The following is a 15532-nucleotide window of genomic DNA, read 5'->3' on the forward strand; positions in this document are numbered from 1 at the left end:
ACATGCAGGGTATTGGATGGAAGTCTTTGGAATACCATCTGTGATTGCTCAGATATATCTTATTTTCAGAGTTTATTCCATAATTCTTTTCCTAAAGTTATAGTAAAAAGTGAAGTGACAAGTCTCTAAGTTAACTGTCTGCCAATGCTCTATGTTTTTTTTTCTTTTAAAATCGAGACAGAAAAAACAATATGTGAAAATACACTTTGGGAAGTAATATGACATTTTTACTGCCTTTATCTCAGTGTTGAAAATGCCACTGTCTCCTGGCCAAATGTACTTTGCAATGCTTGGAGAAGTATTTCACAATATTTCAACTGGCTTTGATTTTTTTTTTTTTAATTTTTCATCATTTTACCTAATTCAAAAACTAAAGAGTTGAACTTTTTGGTTGTAGCCTTGTCTTTTATATTGGAAGAGATTTTCTCTCTGCTCAATTTTTAAAGCAAATCATACACGCTGAATGAGCATCTTGCAATGTTCTCATAAAGCAGGGTTACAGATCACCCAGATTTCCCTTTACTCTATGGAGAAATAAGATGGATTAGCCTTCTCCTCTCTCAGCAACTTCTTTTGCTAATTCTTCCTTGCTCAGCTTACACACAGAGACAATGGCCACAAATTCACCCCTCTTACTGCTTACCTGATCAGAAAGGTGAATAGCAATGGAACATCTTGTAGCCCTCCAGCTTCCCTGGCCAGCAATAAGGAAGTCCAGCTGCAGTAAGATTCTGGGCAGTGTTTCACACCTGACTTCTTTCAAGAGACTTACAGACTCTAAAATAGTTGAGACCAAAGATCAAAAGTTCTTCTGTGTGCTTTCTTTATCTATTAAGGCCATTGTCTATGTTAATGTAACAAAAAGATAGCTGGTAGCTTAATTTTTGTTTGTTATCCTTCATAGTTCTTTCTGGATGTAGTATGCTATTCCTGACAGTTATAATAATGAAGCTTGGATGGACATATAGATGAAATCACAGTGGAACAGACAAGAAAACTTAGCTGAATGCTTTATTGGCCCCTGACAATTATTTTTACTTCATCTGTATAGAGTGAGCTGATGCATTTGACTGTGAAGTTTCTCCTTTTACTGGCTGTTTCAGATACAATGTAGTTTGGTTGCTGAACTTTAATTTATCAGAATTATTAAGGTATATTTTTTCATGTGTCTCAGAAATAGTAAACCTTAAATCAGAGTTATCCACACATTCAAAGAACAAAACCATACTAAGTTATTTCAAGTATATATTCTATCTTTTAATGTGTATTATCTTTATAAAACGAGGAAGGTTTTCTTTTCCAGCACCCTAGGTAGGGGAATGGTAACTACAAAAGAGGCTTCATACTTTACAATACTTTCAAACCATTGTGTTTAACAAGTGGTGCTATAGCATATCAAACCAAGACAGGGTGATCCCCCTTCCCTTGGTTTGATATACTTCAGCTTCTTTAAAGGCTCTTGAGATCAGGACCTCTACAGAGTCTTTGAAGCTTGTGTTTCTCTTTCACTAGAAAGTGAAGCTTTGGCTTTTAATGGCAGCTCAGCAAATATCTCATCAATATTTAAAGTGTCAAGTGTACCTCTGTTAGAGGTACCAATCACAGATCAAAGATAGTAGCACTGAGGTGCAACATTTCCTTCAAAGATCTTCACAGCTGAGCTTTCCCTTTTGTTTGAAAAGAACTTTTCTTTTTAACATTCATTGCTTGCATGAGTCTTAAACATGTTGTTTGACAACTGTGGGGAATTAAATGTTTTGTTACTATAGCCAGTGAGGATGGTACAATAGTTTTGAATAATCCTTTGGGCTTGTTTAAGAAAGGAGAATGCTTGGAAAGCCTTTTGCTGGCTGTTTCTACCTTCAGTTGAACAAAGTCTATTGTAGTTAATGGTAAAAATGTCATGCTATTTGAAGAGGTCAAGAAGAATTCAAGATGGATGAAAGTTTAGTGACAGGTACAAATAAGCTGTAGCAAGATAGTTCTTTTTTGCCCTTTTCCCTTTCAGTGAGGATTTAGGATGATTTTTTCATCATATTTTTTATATCCTCTGTTACCTTCCTTCTGCTTGTTATGTAAGGCTTGTGAATACGGCTGTGAAACCTAATCTTTATTACTCTTCCAGCTCTTACTAGTTTATTTTGTTTTGTTTTGCTTTTGTTTTTTGTTTTTGACATCTGTTAATTACAATGATAATTACAGTAATAATGATTCTTAGTATTTCATTTATGATTTATTCCCATGTTGTAATTCTGATTGGCACATACCCATAGGTGTAGTATAATGTCAAGGTGCTAAACAGAATCTGAATGGTGAAAAGCTGAAGCGATGGCTCTTTAAAAAAAAAAAAAATTGGATTAGGCATTCTTCATGATAATGTGGGAAACAGAAAATTAGTATTAAGAAGCTTATCAGATGACTCTTGCTCAACACAGAATATTTTGGTTCTGTGAGCTGCTTTCTGATTGTCTACAGAGTGCACTGGGATCAATAGGTCTGAAATGTGTGTCCTTAGACAGTATTTTACCCTGAGGACTGACTTTTACTGAATCTCCTTGTGAAACAAAGAAATTTGAGTTCCTCATCAGTTCATAAACTTTACAGTTGTGAAACTCAGAATATACTTAAGCATTATGGTGGGGTAGATGTTAATTGATATATTTCAAAGCTTTTGGCAGAGCAAAGAGTCTAATACTGCTGTTGTACATGAGAAAAGGACAGCTAGTGTTCTACCCCATACATGCCTGTTCTTTTGCTACTCCTCCTTAATGAATGTGTCATGATCCAGATTTTAGCATGTTTGGATATTTCTGTGTTTTCTACTGACAAGCTTATAAATCATACGGATTTTAGACAGCAAGAGATCTTAACAGATTTATTTCAAGGAGGCCTTGTAAGCAATAAGGCAGTAGTGGGTTTTCATGCATGGGTATTGTATCTGCAGCAATCCTCGTTCACATCTATCAGCACTCGTAGTACACTGGTGTGTGGCTTCTGGGTGAGTGTGTATAAACCACTGGCTCTTGTTTGTCTTTCAAGACCTTTTTTCTGGGATCCTTGTTTCAGGGAAGAGCCAGTGTAAGGGAAAGATTTTTCCCTAGAGTAACAACATTGCAACTGTTTGGAAACAAACCTTTAGAATGACATCGGCTAACATTCAATTCTTCTGTCCTTTTTCCTTGTGCTGGAGATGTTCTGTGACTTTCTTTAATGAATGTGGCAAGGCTGTAAGTAAAACTGGCAGTGGAAATTCTGGCCCAGTGCTGTGAGCTGCAGACCATTTATATCCTATCAAGACCATTGAATTGGCTGTGTGCCCAGGAATAGCAAGGAGCCCTCCTGCTCATGGCTGCACCTTGCTTTTGGAAGAGGATTATATGTAAACTGACAACACAGCATAAATGTTCCCTAAATTCATTTTCATTGTGAATAAACCCTGTGCCTTAAAGTGTCCAGTTGTGATCTGACTAGATCTAGAAGTATCCACCATCTCTGGTGGAAGACTGCTACCCTATTTTCTTTTACCTGGCAGTAGAAATCAGCAATTTATTTTAAATTAGGAATTATGTCAGCTTCCAGCTGGGGATTGTGTTGTACCTCTGCCTTCTCAACAGAAGTGGGCAGAGATATCCTATAATTATTTGTTCCTAGGTTTATTACACTAGGTTTGACCATGTTGAAATTAATATAATTTGTGCTCACTATGGTGATCTGAGCTCCTCTCTTCATTTCCAACTTGTGCCAAAATCCTCTTTGCTTGTCAGCTTGATGGTAAAGGGTCTGCGTTTTCCTACAAGGACTGATAAAAATGCTAAATAATTCTAGTAAGACCAAAATTTGGTCTCTGTAGGAGCTCAGAGCACATCCACAATGGATTGTCTGTTTGCAGTTGTATTATAAGTTCTAAACTTAAGTTAATAAATTTTGAATATTCCACTGATATTTTCTAGGTCTTTATTTAAAGTGACACACAAACAGCTCTAACATGACCTGTGCCTGTGTCTAAGGTCATATCCACTCACTCCATCAGGTCATACCACAACTTTTAAACTTACAAGTACTCCATTATTTTTAATAGTTTTCTTTAGGAAGTTCCCTGAATTTCATGATCTACCAGCAACAAAATAAGCTTTTCCCCAGATCTTGGATCAGAGTTTTCTATTTTTGCTGATCTGGAAAGAAGCCTTAGTGTGGTACTTACTCAGTATTAGTTCCCTAAATCACTTCTGGTTGGTAGTATATTTTCTTGACAGTATTGAATCATATTGGAATTCTCCAAAATTCAGAATGAAACTAGTTTGTGGGCCTTTCTGTGCTGTTTGTTTCTTAATGGCCTTTCTACTATATCAATCTATTACTGTACTAATACTGCTGTTAGAATGCATTTTGTTGCTAATGTACTTTGAAAAATCCTTATTGTCCTTAATTGTGTTGGCCATTGATTTCTCATTGACATTAGCCTCAAGCATTCTAACAATCTCCTGACTCTTAATTTATATTAATTGCTATCAATGTTCCCTTTTTTACTTTAATTATTTATTTTTACACATGCTTTTACTTTCCCTGTAAGTCTTTTTCCACTAATGCTGATTAATTTTTCCTTGATTATAGATTTTGTGGCATCTAATGCAATATTTTTAAACTCTTAGCAGTTATCATAGAAATGATTTAATGGATCTTCAGATTTAAAAAATGGTTTCAATCACGCTATATTCCATAGTAATTTCAGTGGATTTCAATCTCTAGATAATTTTTACTTATTGTATTCAACCCTTGGTCAATGTGGTGGTAGGTATTGTTGAATAATAAAGAAAAAAAATTAGAATGAGCAGCCAGTATATAATTTTCTTAAAGGCTATACATGTGATCATCAGTATTTTGATATGACTGTAGCTTAATATTTAGCAGTCTTTAGAAAGCCATTATTATTTTTAGTGGTTTTGTACTTCTGTTTTTCAGCTTATTATACTCAAATATGTAAATGGTTCTTTTGTCTAACTGCTGAACAAAATATGCATTTAAACCTTGATGCAGACAAGTTTGCATTCTCTGAAGAGATAGGTGTCACAAAGAAAGACTAGTGTGTGTTTTAGTAAAGGTAATAGAAAAATAATGTTTTCCTTCTTTACATATGAAATTTAGATAGAAATTTGGAAGTGTCCTCCTTCTTCTCATCAAGAAGTGTGGTCTGATGGGTTTTTTAATGAAAATACAGACACTTGGGCTCTCACTTCCTGGTAAGACACCTCAGACCTCAGAAACTTCTGAGCTAGATCTTAACAGTGATGGGCTGTTTCTGAAAAAGATGAAGATCAACATTCTTCCTGTGCTGAGGACCCCAGAGTTGAAGGCGTTGTTCCTGGTGGGGTCTCCCCAGAGTGCAGTGGAGGGCTGGAATCATCTCCCCCAAGATATTATGCACAAATTTTAAAAGTCAGATAAGCAAAGAACGATGTTTTTATTCTGGGCAATATTTTAGTCAAGGCATTGAATTGACAAACAGCATGCAAACTCAAAATCTTGATAAATTTGAATGGAGCACTTTGTTTTCCTGTAGATTTTTCTTTTTTTGTAATATTAAAATATTCTACACATAACTAATTTTTAATTTAAATAAAAATGTCTATTTAAAACACAAAGTTCTTGTCAATAGACCAACAACTTTTCATTGTGAAAAAGATGAAATGGGACTTGTCCAAAAATTTTTATAGTAGTTGATTTCTTAGGACTGACTATATATTCTTTCAGGTTTGATTAATTAATATTCCATGGTGGGAAAATTCCCAACATTCAATTAAAAAATTCAAGCCAACAGCTGTAATTTTTTTTGAGTAAGAGAGCTCTATGAAAGGCATATTTGCCAGCTATTTGCTCACCAAATTCAATTTTCTGTTTGCTATTCATAGATGGTTTACCTTCCATGGGCTTTAACAGAGTGAACTCAGAAATGTTACTTTAGTTGAGCAGAGTTGTTTTTTCTATCTAAGCAGTAAAATGTCCCCAGTTCCTGGTCCCTTTTGTTCATCACTATACATATTAAATATCCATAAGCATAATATTTTATTAATATCAAGGTCACTGCCTTTTTTACTTTATAAAAGGATAAAAGAGAACTGCTGAGAGGTCTTTGCACTGATGTTGTCTAAATACCAATCTGTAGAGACTATGCTTCTATCAGAAAATTAAAAGGTGTTTCTGCATCTATCATTTTGTTTGGATATTCATTAAAAAAAGGATTTTGATGAATGAAGCACTACATTTTTTATTTTTTCTTTTTTAGACTTAGGAGGAAGTAAGGAACACACACTTTTGAGAACCGTTATTAAGCAGGATGCATTTGAGCAAGAGAAGTAGTCGTCTCTCCATGAAAGCTATTCATTATGTTACTTCGGTGTTATTTCTATACTAAAGTTGCATAACCTTGATAACCAGTAACTCAGCAGGAGGTCTGAGTAGGTAGAGGTCTCACAGGGGACCTCCAGCTGCAGTGGCGGAGCAGCACTGATGGCTCGCGGACTGCAATTAGAGTACCATAAAACTAGAAGGTAGAGAGTGACAGAGTGTACTAGCAGGAAAATGCTACAGCTGTAAGTAGCAAGCCTGGGTGCTACAGGAGTGTCACTCATTCAGGAACAAGTATAGTGTTATGTTAAAGAATACATTTACATATAGAATCCCTAAAGCTTGAGGAGGAGCGAAGGTTAGCATGGTGAGAGAAAAACAAGAGCACACAAATCTGCGCAACTTTTAAAATAATTTTCTTTTCCCTCCCCTTCCACTTTTTTTCCATTTATCCTTCCCCCAGTCTGCCTTCAGAGAAAAATATAGAAGAACTTAAGCACAGGGATATAATATAAAAAAGCCTTGCATGCAAAAAAAAAGAGTACATCTGTCTTTACATTGTTTCTATTCATGGCTGGCTAGTTGTATATTTTCTCATCAGCAACTGGCACTGCAGCCAGTAAACCAGTTACTTCTAAGAGAGGCAGTGGTCTGTCTGGAGGTCCTGAATTATTGATTTTTTCCTCGTATATTCTATTTGCTCTCTCAATCAGTGGGCTGAAATGCAAGACAACAGCCAATACGCAAAGGGACTGAACTCCCACAGACAAAAAAAAAAAAATGATTCTGATGCATCCAGAAAACACCAAAATCCTTAAGAAACTAGAAATACAGTAACATTTTTAGAGGAACAACATAAACTTTGTTCTTAATCCATCTTTTGTTGCCATTATTGAATCTCCTGGTTACAAGATTCTTAAGCAAAGCTGCCAAATCCTATAGGGAAACAATTTGTGAGTGGACTGAAAACATATCTTGGGGTGTAGTGTTGGGGTACAATGTCAAGCTAGATTCCATACAAAGAAATTATGTGGCAGATTTTTGCTCCAGCATCTCCCTTCACCAATGGCTTTCAGTCCAGTGGAGCATTACCCATGTTGGGTTACTGCAAGGTATTTCTTCTATTGTATCATCTTCTCCTTTCACAGGTAACAAGATACACTGGTAAAGATATCTGCTGCATATGGATTACGTTAATGCACACCAAAATTAATTCCTACTGTTACAAAATGAAATTAAAAAACTGTGACTATTATTAATTAGGTTCTTGAGAACCTGTGATGTAAAAGCTTAATATCTCATTACACTGATAACAGTTGAACTATATTACCTGTTCATCTTGCTACACAGCACAATTTAGTATACAGATACCCAAGTTAATTTGAAACAAGCCAGGCTGGATACCATAAGTGGTCTGTCTGTGACAGCACTCGGCTTAACATAGTTTAATTGAATTTTCTAGGAAATGGAATACGTTAACTTATATGGAACTTAGTGTCATGTTTAGATTACTTTTGATGTGCAAGCTAATTCCCACAGATCTCCATGGCTGGGTCGGGTGTCCTTTGATTACACTGTGTGTGTAGCCCAGTTGGTCAATCCAGTTTCTGCAGGGTTCAAATATAGATGACTATTGCTCAGAGAAAACTGAGGTGAAACATTGGCAATGTTTGGAATTAGGTAGTTTTTACTCTTTTCTCTTAGTCAGTAATCCTGAGCTTGGTTAAAAGCTGCTTGCAGAGCATATGGCATTTGCCTTTGTTATTTGTTAATGAGAATCCCCACTTGATGCGCTTAAGGGCATTCTTCAGCAAATTCCCAATTCATTTTCAAGAATTGGTGAAAAACAGCAGGGAATCATCACTGGGAAGGTCTTGAGCTGGTTGTTGGTACAGGCAGAGGAGCTGCCCTAAGGGTAGAAGTGACAGTTGCTATCACTTAATATTATGGCCAGTAGGAATATTTATACTTAGCGTGATAAGCACAGGGACAGTCAAGTAACTTGCTTTTAACTGTGTGCTGATCACAGACTAAGACAAAATCTTTTCCCCAAGTGTAATAACTGCTTCATTGGAGTCTCTTTCTCCTTTTTGGCAGTCAAATCCCTTATCTGGGGTAGTGGGGTCTAGAATACACTAGATAGTGGAAGAATTCAGAGAGAACCAGTGGTGGAAAATAAACCCTGAGAGACTTTGTATGAATCAAATCTCCTTCTGGCATATCTGTCACTGATTTGGCCTGACACCTACAGAGCCATTCAGAAATTTCTTCATAAAGAAAGGTTTGTTACCAGGACCTTAGCTGAACCTGTGCTGTATCAGGGCATTTGGGCTGGAAATTGCTCCCCTCCCAAAAAACCCAAACCAAACAAAACAACTGCAGGCTTCTGGGCAGCTCTACTTCTGTCACAGTGAGTTGGGGCTGTTTTATTGCAACTCAGTTCTGGTTCCAGTTCTGACTTGGTTCATCTTGGGTAGACACTGAAATTTCTGAACAAATTTGGTGGCAAGAAGACAATGATTGAGCTACATACAAAATAAAAGGGTTTGCAGTCTGACAGGGATGTACATATATGGAGCATCTGTGTTATTCTAAGCAGAGACTTTAAGATTTTATAGACACATTTCCTAAATTTATGACATGAGAATATCAATTAATTATCAGGGATTTTTAACAGTTGAACAAGGAAATGAATACAAACAGAATTCTAATATCCACATTTCCCTGCCTTTTTATGCAACTGTTTTTCATTGCTTATTTAAAATTTGTAGAAAGAATTGGTGTACCTTATGTTTAGGAGGCCAGAAGTGTTTCAGTTCAGTCCACTAATGAAGAGAGTGTGTAAAGTACAGGTTACTTGTTCAAACTGCTGAAAACATTTTTCTTTTCTTTTGTTTGTTTGTTTGTTTTTAAATTCCATTATTTTCTAGTGACAGTTGAGATTTTCACTGTACCATTAAAACACAACTCTGTGTTGAGGATTGAATGATTTGTGAAGAGCATGGTAACTATTTTCTTTGGGTTAAAATAATTTTAACCTTAAAAATATAGAGACGGCATCCCAGTTGCTTCAATGCCTTCAAGTTGAGACTCCAGATGAGTAAGATGAACATGTCAGGACCTGGAAAATCACAATTAAATCGAGTATGTGATAAATCTTATTTTTCAGCAGCTTCTCTGTGGTCACAGAAGGTACAGCATAGTTTGTGGACTTCTACAGTTGCATACACAACTGCTTCTAAATCTCTTACAGTAAAGCTTAGCATCTGTTTTGTGATTTGATGAATGGCTTTGATCTGTTATTTTAATTGCTTCCTAGTAAGACACTAATGACCTTTTTTGTTCCAATAAACACTGTTTTGCTTAGTTGTAAATTAAATTTAACTAAACTCTTGGAGTTTTATTACTTGTTTCTATTTGATGAGTCGTCAGGCAATGTGTTAACTCCATATGCAATGGCTTCTGGAATCATTTGGCTGCATTAGGGAAAAAAATCCCGATAATATACTAAATAAATAGTATAAAATATGGATAAGCTTCATTTTCACATAATTTCCACTTAGATTACTGTGATCTAGGTATGAATTAAGCAGACATATATTCTCTCATTCCTTATAGACAATGTGAATTTTTTATAAACTTGAAGAAAAGTCTAGTGAAGAGGTAATTCAAAAGCTTTCCTATTATCTTTGTCTTACTGGGTCCCAAATAGAAAACAGAGTAAAGATCTTTACTGTATTGACTCTGTTTCATGATAAAATAGGAGAAAAATATTATATGAAGTAAAAAGAAGATGGTATGTCCAAAAAATAAGAAAAACCACAAAGCATATTCTGGACAGATTCTGAACTTTTGGGTACCATTTTGCTGTGATTTGTAGTGTGATCGTATTCTGTGGGCAGAGCTTCTCTCAGGGCTCTCATGAAAGGGAGATTCTTAAGGCATTTTGCATACTGACCTAAGAAGCATCTAATGAAAGCCAGTTCTGCGTTGTCAGCTCATAGTACTGTCATTTTTCTGAAAGGTTCTATGAAATCATTAAGGATCCTTTGGGGAAGAGGCACACAGATTCATAGTATATTTTGTTCCATCTCATATTAATAATCCTCCTGGATGCCCTGTGTAGGGTGCTGTTTGACGAGAAGTTCAAGCAGATTCAAGTCTGGGCTGCATATGCCAAATTGTACATTTCTGCCTCTTTTCTAGTGCCATTCTCTTTGTTGTCATGCCATAGCTTCAACTGGGAAATGACCCGATTACTAATTATTCCAACAAACAAGAGATGCTCAGTTATACCAACTCATTGCATAGCCTGATAGGCACAGGTATAGGATTGTCTGTCTGGCAGCAGTCCACAATTAGATCAATTTAAATTGATCCCCAAACCACACCCTTAGATCCTGAAAGGCTGAAAGTAATGTGAGCCACTCAGGGAGAAGGTCTGTGATTTGAGATTTCAAGCTGTAATTGGTGTCCTGATAGAGTGCATTAACAGAGCTTGTTGCCCTTGAGGTACAAGTGACTGCAGTTTTGCTCAAAGAAGATTAATCAGAGGTTCCAAAGGCTTTAGGAGCAGATAAGAAATGCAGTTTGTCCAGGAACAGTTTTGAAGGTTTTTCTTTGGGCTACCAGCTTCTCATACCATGAGGCAGGATCCTTACCAATGTATCTGGGAGCAGAAAACCTGCACTAATTCCAAGGAAAAATGGAGCAAGCCACAAGACTGCTATAGGTGTTACATGGGCAGGCATGAGTTTAATCTGTGTTTTCCTTGGTGATGGGAAAAAAAATTGATCTTGTGCAGTAACTTTAGATTTGCCTGCCATGGCTCCTTCTTAAAGTAAATTCTGTGTGAAACTGCCTGGTCTGGCCATTTGCATTCGTCTCAGGGAGAGGAACTTTTTCAGGAGATTAACTGCTGTTGCAGTATTTCTCCAACATGACTAGCTGGATTGTAGCTTGTTCACTTTAAGATTTTCTTATTTTTATAACCTCAGGTAGCAGTTTGAGCTTTGAGTCTTTGAGTGATCATATACCGTATTGCTTCCATGAAATGATGAGAAATCATTTTATTGAAGAAAAATAAGTTAACATTTTTCCTTGCAAAATGAATCATATTTATCCTTTGGCTGGTCTTTTGGTGCAGAATATGTACCACAATGTCCTAATGTTTCTCTACGATTGTTTTGAAAATACTCATAGAGGACTATGAAAATTGTCAGTCTCAATGTAGCTGAATTCTCATCTTATTTTTCAGTTGTATTAGCCAAACAACCTAAACTGCATATCTCTGTAGTAACAGAAAGAAAACCACCCACCCACCCACCCAACCAACCAACCAACCAACCAAAAAAAGGATAAAAATAAAAAAAGGTATTTTCCTCTGAGCTGTTTGTTTTGGGATTTCATGGGGGTTTTCCTGTGGGCTGAAAAGTGAGAGGTCTGTTTTTCTCTCAGACTCACAGGTCCATGATTTCAGTGACTTCTTCAACATACATAATTAGGAAACTCAGGAAGTCATTCACAGGGCAAATTTGTGAATCAGTGCACTCCAGAGAGCTCCAGTGTTTCTTTTGCCAAGAAGGAAAATAGGTTAATGCTGCAGTGTTGCAGAAGGCAACAGTGTGAGGTGTTGCCTGAGAAGGAGGTGTTGAGAATTCAAGAGCAGGCTGGCTAGGAAATGAAAACAATGCTAATGTTGCTTCAGGGAGAAAATAAGAAGGAAGAACAAATCTGTAAAAGCTGAAAGCGAGAAAACATTCAGGTCCGTTCAGCAACAAAGGAGAATATGTGCCTGTAATAAACATTCTGATTACATTAGAATTTAGGGGAAGGAGGCTTTTCATGTCAAAAAGGGAGGCTTAAAGGAAAACATGGCTAAATACTTCAGCTATAATGATCTGTTTCAAGATCTCTCCCAGGCTGTAATGATGAGCGGGAAGAGTAAAGTCTTGAAGCACAGTAGAGATCTATTGGTATAGCAGTTTATTACTGCACGGCTGGTAAAGTTTAAAGAACAAGTTACTTGGTGACACTATGAATCCATTTTAATTAAAAGGAAATTTTATCTTCCTCTTTTTGCTGTTTTTCAGATTTACTATCCCTTTGCCTATTGTTACCTTTATTGCCATTTAACTATAGTTGACATGATGCTTTTTTCTTAATATTCTGGCTGTAACTAGTCAGTATATTTTATGTTGATGGCAGACATGAAATATTTCTGCAGTGGTTTTTTCCACCTTACTGCTAATTTTGAGATTTTTCTGTTTCTGTATATTTTATGTTGATGACAGACATGAAATATTTCTGCAGCATTTTTTTCCATCTTACTGCTATTTTTGAGATTTTTCTGTTTTTAATTTATTCATTAATTTGTAGATCTTATTCCAGCCATAGGTTGCATTCAAGCTTACCATCTGATCTCTCTTGTCTCAGTCTTGCTCAGTCTTCTTGCTTTATTTTGGATTACTCCCTATCATAAAGTAGGCGCAGCCTGCTCTCTTGTGCTCAATAGGTGAAGCCCCTTCTACATTCCCTGTTATCCTGCTGTTTCTGTCCTAACTTACATATCCAAATTCACTCAGCACCATGCTCACACCTCTTGCCAGGAGCTCCTCTCTGGCAATCCAAACTTGTTCCATTTTGGGTCTCTTCCATCTTGGTGACCAGCCTTTTATTTTTTTGGCTGAAGTTGCTTCTGCTTAAGTTCCAGTTGAGTTTTCTTGCTGGTGTGTAGGGTTTTTTGTTCTCACTTTGGTCCAATAGCTGTTTATGATATTCAGAGTAATTCTTAAAATCTTTTTTTTGGGTTTGCTTTTAGACACTTTCCTCCCTGGCTTCTTCAGTTTAACTGTAGTTGGATTGTCTCTTTTCCCCAGATCTGTAGGATTTTCATCAGTTGAAAGTTTTTGACAGTTAAAGTTTTGCACTGAATGTGGAATGGGAACAATCTCAGGATCTGCTGAGATGTGCAGTATGGGGTTACTTGCTAAATACTGTCCTAATATACCTTTCTTTCCTTTTCTTCCAGGTCTTACAGATCAGATCTTCCATTTGAATATCAGTGACTTACAGGTTTAGTACCCTGTTGGCGGTGCTTGCCCTGCCAGCCTGGGACTTCTTGTTCCATTCACATTCCTACAGCCTCCTGTGTAGTGCTGCTTTTCTGTAACATTATGTGCAACAGTCAAAACACGAGGTACGAGGTTGGTGTGGAAGAAGTAGAATGGGAGCCTGGTTAAAGAGCACATGAGGGCTCCTGAAATTCAAATGTGAAATAATTACAAAAGGAATAATTACAAAAGGAACAAAAGGAGCTGAGTATACCCAGACGTAGCTGACTCATGACTAGCTCTGGTGCCACTATTTCAAGAATTGTCTCACCTCTGCTCCCTGTTCAGAGGGAGGAGTCTGCACAGCTGGCAGGTGCAGGTGAGGTAAATCCCATTCATATTCACATGGAGGAGGTTTTAAAGTAGTTACACAGCTCAGCAGACCTGCCTGGGGCTGCTGGCGCTTCTCCAAGGACAGCTTAGCCTGTCCAAATGTCTTCTCTGGTCAGGGAGTCTCAAACTGTCAGTGAAAGCCACTCTTCCTCTCATGTTTGTGTGGAGAGGACTCATGGTAGTCCTGCCTGTGCTGGGCACGGTTGGTGATGGGCTGGTGCCTGGGCTGTGGGCAGAAGCCACACAGCTCCTCCTGGAACCCAGCCCTGGCTGCTCCTGAGCTGCCTGAGGGACCTGGGGCAGGAGCACCGGGGGGTCTCTGGGGCCTGGCAGCCAGGACCAGTCCCACCACCCCAACCAGGGACCAGGGCAGGCCAGAGACAGCCCAAAGCCCTCCAGCAAGTTCAGGGTGATGTGTCAGGTCTGGAGGCAAGGTGGGAAGCCATTCTGCAGGTCAGGGTCAGGACTGAGCCTCAGCTGGGCAGCCAGGGCTGGGCACAGCCCCATGGCTGTGAGGCAGGTCTGTGGAGATGAGACAGGTCTGAGGTCAAGGTGGGATACCAGTGCACAAGTGAGGAGGATCCATGGGCTCCGTGGACAGGCAGGGGCAGCTCAAAACAAGGTCCCAGTCCATGGGCAGCAGTGGTGGGGGAAGCCCAGGGCAGCTGGTCAGGGCCATGAAGGGTCCTGAGTGCAAAGGGCAGCTGGACAGAAGCCCAGCAGCCGCTGGTTCAGGAAGAGGGTCTCTCCTCAGCCTGTGTGGGAAGCAGGACAGTTTTGGTGGCATTGTTCAGGTGGGCTAGAGAAAGAACAGCGCCAAAGTAGAGCAAACAGATTAATTAGTTCCCCTCTGCTTATTCTTAAGTAGATGGGAAACATGCTGGCCAATAAAAATAATGAATGTGCTGAAAAGTTGGCACATATGGATGCATAGAGCAGAATGGTTTTGGGAATATTTTTCCACTCTTTGAAAAAAATTAATCATGTCTTTGTTTAGGAAATCAAGCTCTGTGCCCCTCATTCCCACCTCTAATACTCTAGCCTTAATTATTTTCTGTAACAAGTACTACTTTCTGTCCTGCTATCAATTGCATGAATTTCTTTTCTAAGCCCACATATTTACTTAAGGTTTGAGGAATGGGAAAATGAAATGCCTTTGATCACATATTGCTCAAATGACAAAAGGATTAAAGAAACCCCTCCAGCTTAAAACTTTTTAATGAACATTTGTTTTTGAAAGTTTTACTTGTAATTTGTCAGCTTTTGCTATGAATATATTTAGCTATTTTGTAAATAAAGATAGGTGGAGCTTTTCCTTACTACTAGGCTACAAGGGTTTTTACTGTTTTGTTTTTACTCTTCTATGTTACTGAAGAGGATTACAAGGCACTTCCCTCCCACCTTTTCTTTCAAATTCTCAGCAGTGAACAGAGAACCCAGGTTATGGTGGTTGGACTTCTGAAAAGCTGCATTATGTTATTTTTTTAAATGCCAACAATGGGTTTTCCTCTATTTATCAATTAAACTTTGTTCATCTTTTGTAGGAAAATTTCCTTTCATGTCACTCTCAGTGCCTTTTTTTCTATGCACTATTGCCTTCTCTGAGAGAGAAATTAATTTGCTAAATTGCTGTTTTGCAGGAGGACATTAAAGAAGTTTTTTTAAAAAGAGTGGTGAAAATTCATAGCTGTTGAAAAGTTTCTGTTGAAAACCTTTCATTATCTTGGGGTTACCATGTTGATTAA

The sequence above is a fragment of the Parus major genome, chromosome 8 (genome assembly GCF_001522545.3).
Source record: "Parus major isolate Abel chromosome 8, Parus_major1.1, whole genome shotgun sequence".
NCBI classification, from domain to species: Eukaryota; Metazoa; Chordata; class Aves; order Passeriformes; family Paridae; genus Parus; species Parus major.